The following is a 5,240-nucleotide window of genomic DNA, read 5'->3' on the forward strand; positions in this document are numbered from 1 at the left end:
AAGAGTGTTTGTCGATGAGCGAGGGTCCACCTTTCCCAGCTCGTCACAGCATCGTGTAGATCACCAGGCCTTACTGACCCCACCCCACTGTGGCGAGTTGGGAACAGGAGAGAAGTATTGGATGCAGAAGGTTGAGATGGTGCTGGCAACGAGGGAGCGCACATAGGATGGGGAGAGAATGAGGTTTGCTAAACGAGAGACACACAGAGCTGAGTAACTCTGTTACAATTTCAGCTCGGGTCCGTGCCCGTAGCTTGTCAAGAGTTCTCTGTGCAACATGAGCAGTCTCCAAAAAAACCAAGCATTGGCATGGCCAATAGGCCTCGCCTATGGCTTTGCCGATATGTTTTAGCCATGTTGTACATTAGTGTGGCTGTTTTTCAGTATGGCTTTAAGCTATTGGTGTAAAGGGGCGTGCAGTGAAGTATTGTACAGTTGAGTAGAGTGTAATGTTATAGAGTGGCATGATGCAAAGTGGTGTAGAGTTGAGTGATATGGTGTGTTATGAAGTTGTGTCTAGTTTTGTGGAGTGTAATGTATAGAGTAAAGCGTTGTATAGTGAAAGGGCTTTGAGTTGAGTGGAGTTGAGAGTGTTAGAGTGTATTCTCGTGTTTTGTTTAGTGCTTTTGGGTGTTGTGGAGTGGTGTAAGTTTGAGTGGCATAAACAGTGTTGTTTATATTGGAATAGAATGTTGTAGAGTAGAGTGGTGTAGCGTGAAGTAGATTGTGAGAGGGGAGGGGTATAGAGTGACAGAGTAGGAGACTGGAATGGTAAATAGTGGACTAGAGTGTTGTAAATTTGATTTGCTTTGAATATTGTGGAGTAGCATGGAGTGTTAGAGTGGAGTGGCGTATGTTGGAGATGTCTAGTGGATTAGTGTGTTGCAGAATCTAGTCTCGCTTTTCGGAGGTTTTAGCTGTGCAATTATTTTTAGGGATGCTGTTCAGCATCCCCAGTACTGTGCAGTATTGCTTAGGTAGAATTAAAAAAAAGTAAGTGACACAGCCGCTCTTGTCATTTTCTAGGCATAGGCACCACACAAGTGCTTCTGCAAAATGACACAAGTACTTAATTTTCTTTCTTTTTTAAAATAAAAAGAAATGTGGAAAATTATTTCTAAGCAGGGTGGAAGTAATATGGGTAGCTGAATCAACAATGTGGGCGGAAGCAACCTGTGGACAGAGGGAGGAAGCAACACTGGGCGTGGGGAGGAACAACATCAAGGGCATGGGTGGGCATTGATGGGGCCAGGAAAAGAAAATGGACGAGAGAGAAAGAACATGAAGCTGAGGGAGAAGAACACAGGGAAGAAAGCAACACGGGAAAAAGCACAGCAGAACAAGCCCATCATGAAGGAGGACAGGGAGAAGCACACAGGCAAGAGAGAGCATCACATAGCACTATTATTGTTAGCACAATCTACAATAAAACAGCAAAAGCATAAACAATAATAACAATAGTAATACTCATAATATCACTGATGCTGATAATACTATAGAACAGTATAGAATAATAAAAAAGTACATCAGTAGTAATTCACTATGAAAGTGCAATTTAATAAATTATTGCCGTTTTAAAGGAAACTGATTTTTTATCCGTTTTTGAAACATTAGGTATTCCAAAATATTTTCATTAACTGTAAAAAAAAAAATGTTAAAAAGTCAAATGTGTTGGTTTACCTATTCATTATTAACAAACAGTACTCTGCTGACTGGCAGAATAATTGTTCACACAACGCCAAGTAACCTGCTGTCACACTATATTAGGCCGTGTAGTTCCCACTGGAGTCACTGGTTCTACAGAGGTATTCATTTGCTATGTTTGGTAGATGGCATATGGTGGCCTATGTTCAGGGCCACTGGAATTATGCAGCAGAACAGGACCAAATTACGCAGCAGAGTTGAGTAAATTATGAAGCAAGAAAAGACAAATTTTTAGGTATAATGCGCCACATTTTGGTATAGTAGTACTACATTATGTGGTCATTTTAAAACTTGGTAGCACTTTCTGGACCTTGGTTGCACCTCATTAGTACCAATTTAATGCCCAAATATAACAGTAAGAAACAGAAAGGTGACCAGTCCAGCTTTGCAAAGGGCCTTCCACTGTGCAACAACACGTGTCACTGCATTTTTATTAATTTTTGAACCGTTTGAGCTAGAAACATTTTATTTGTTCAAATCTGCAGATTATGCGGCAGATGATGGATTATGCGGAAAAGAGGAACATTTCTAATTATGCCAAAATCGCTGCAGCCGTGCCATAGCATAATTCCAGTGGCCCTGCATTTTGGATCATAATGGCACGTATACTTCTCCTTCTAGCCCGGACAGGGTGCTGAAGCGAAAACAGAGACATTTGTAATGCATATTTTTGAGGAGGCCTAGTAAGCAAAAACACTAGTCCTGGAGCATAATTATATACTATAACATAGCTTCAGTTTTTTTTAATTGGAATGCGTAAAATAAACAAAAAAATAAATCAGATCTGGCATCTGAATCAAACTTTGAGGTTGCTGGTAGCTGAGGCCTGTAAAGGCTGACAGAAGTTCGAGCATGGCATTTGCTTTAGCTGCCTGCAGGAGTACAAGGGTTTCGGTGAGATATAACTGGAACCAGGCTGGAGAGCAGCGTGTCCCTCCAGCGCCTGGACCTCGGAAACAGTGTCCCTCCGCCCTAGAGATAGCTACGCCCCTGCTCTAGGAACGAGATCTCAGACAGAAATGATACCAGGCAGACTGGGGTGCAGTGAAACGTAAACTTGCAATCTTGCCATGCTGTGCTGTAAGGCGCAGTCACTATTAATCCATCTCCACATTAACTGCTCAGGGTTGGGTCAGCAATGCTGTGGTGTGCTGTCGCACTGGGAATTCCAAGTACAGGACTCATTTTAAAGGCAGGAAATGCCAGTAGGAATGTTTTCTTAGGTGCATGCTCTTCAACTTTGCTGTACGTTGTCTGTAAGGAGTGCCTCACCTCTTCATACTTCATAGGCTGATAAACTGCATATCTTTTACTTGGAGTATTAAAACTGGTTATATTTGAAGTGCTTAGAAATCCATGGCAATCCATGAAGCGCTATATAAATATTTTAGTGAGAGTATTAGGTCCAGTGCAAGTATGATGTATTTTACACAGAGCGCCCAAAATAAATATTGTTCTCGGGTTGGCGGGCGGAGGGATGGATGGGTGGGTGGGTACACAGATCAATATCTATAAGTTTCTGTTAACCCTTTATCTCCTAGGTCCCCATGCGGTCTTCTCCCCCAGAGACCAAGGGCAATGAAGACATCCATAATGGAATTTTGTCTTCTTTTCATGCTGAGCACAATACATTTCCTCACAGACTTGCTTGTTCAAGCAGTCATGTACCATATAGGCGATGGCAGTTTGAAGCAGTGATGTTAAGTCACGTATCCCTCTTGTTGTTTATTTTTGTGTTATATGACGCTTGATACTGTGAATATCCCAAAATGAACACCCTTCCACCCCACACACTAATGCTGTAGCTTACTATCCGTATAGGCAAGCGTTTCAGGGCCCTACAACAGTAAGCGCTACACAAGTGTTATAAACACAATACGATACAACATCTCTTTTCGTAGCTCTCTCTGCAGGAGTTGCAATTAAAATGCAGCACATAGGGAACAGGTTTTTTTGTCTTTACAACATTCACATGAAGGAAGGTGTAATAGGTTCTTTATCTCTGGTGGGAGAGATATTGGAATAATTTGATAGGCGCCGGTTTGAGGGGATAAGTGCTTTATTTAAATTCAATTAAGGTTGAATGTTTATCTTTTCCCTAATTTCACAGGATAACTTCCTGTTAGGGCCGTTCAACTCCTTGTGATCTCTTTCCAGGTTCTTGACGCGGTTTTACGGGGTTACGATCCTGACTTGGAATAGGTTCGGTCTTTCCGGTATGGATATCGCCCAGATTCCCAAAATAAAAAGGAGAAGGGAAAACAGGTAAGTGGATATACAAAGTAAGAACTATATAGGGTTAATAGGGGATGTGAGGATAGGTATATGTGAGGGAGGTGTTGGGATAATTTCTACTCCAATGGTGAGCGTCACCTTACCGTGAGGTCTATTTTCTTTCTCCTGTTCCGTGTTCTCTTTCTCTCTCTCTCTCTCTCTCTCTCTCTCTCTCTCTCTCTTTAGTGGGCTTCCCGTGAGGTTAGGGAAGAATAGGGTTAAATAGGGGACGTTGTATTACAGGGTTTCTCCCTCCTGACAGGACCTCCCCCCTATACTTCCCGTATTTCTTCCTATCCCCCTTGCTCCCCTTAACCACTCTGAGAGGAATCCCCAGTCTCGATACGAACGTACCTGTGGGGGCCACGCCCCTCCGGGGACGCGGCCGGCTGCTCTGCGGTCTCCCGACTTTACTTCGGTGGGGGTGGGAGGCGCCCTCTGGTCTCTCTCCCTCTCCCGCGTTGTGGTCCTCGCGTCGGGTGTGATTTCCTCCGTCCTCGTCTCCTCGGTTCCTTCTTCTCTGCTCCGCGTCTCGCTGGTTTCTCCGTCCTTCTCCGTGTATGTCCCGTCGTTTGTTTCTTGACAGCAGAAGACGCCTTCTGCGTCTGACGTCACGCGTCCGGCGCTCTCCCTAGTGCCCCGGGGGTATTCCCTTACGGCGCCTGCGGCCGTGCTTGGTCCGGCGTCGATGGATGTCCGGCTACACAGCCCCTCCCTTGAATGGGGCTGTTCGAGACCCAAAGGGCCCGGTAACCGGGACAGATAGTCAGCCTGACCCATAAGATCAGCAGGGAGATGGCAGACCTGGAAGGAGAAAGGTTGAAGCTCCATGAACCATCTCAGAATTCTGACATTAGTATCTTTATAGCTTGAGAGCCAGGTAAGAGGAGCGTGGTCCGTATATAATAGGAAAGACCTTCCTAGGAGGTAGTATTGCAAGCTTTCGATCGCCCACTTGATGGCGAGACACTCCCGCTCAATTATTGGATATTTCTGTTCCCGGGGAAAAAGCTTGCGACTAATAAAGACTACTGGGTGGCTTACGTCATTCCTATCCTTCTGGAAGAGTACGGCCCACAGACCCACGTCTGAGGCATCCGTTTGTAGGTGGAACGGAAGATCGAACTCAGGACACTTTAAAACCGGTTGGGTAGTAAGACACCTCTGTAAGGTGTGATAACTATGTGACTGTGCTGGGTTGAGAGTAGCAATATTTTTGGGCTGACCTTTCTTCAGGAGATCTGTCAGGGGAGCGGCCAAGG

General features: G+C 44.7%; 1 long non-coding RNA gene across 1 annotated transcript; it reads right to left on the minus strand.

The window, feature by feature from the left end:
• Positions 1-3,745: 3,745 nt before the first annotated feature.
• LOC138268702 (uncharacterized) lies at positions 3,746-4,470 on the minus strand. Its single transcript, XR_011200057.1, has 2 exons — positions 4,333-4,470; positions 3,746-3,913 (listed from the first exon to the last, which is right to left on the minus strand). It is a non-coding gene; the product is annotated as an uncharacterized lncRNA (long non-coding RNA).
• Between the last annotated feature and the right edge of the window lie 770 nt (positions 4,471-5,240).

This window comes from Pleurodeles waltl, chromosome 12 (genome assembly GCF_031143425.1).
Source record: "Pleurodeles waltl isolate 20211129_DDA chromosome 12, aPleWal1.hap1.20221129, whole genome shotgun sequence".
In the NCBI taxonomy this organism is placed as follows: Eukaryota; Metazoa; Chordata; class Amphibia; order Caudata; family Salamandridae; genus Pleurodeles; species Pleurodeles waltl.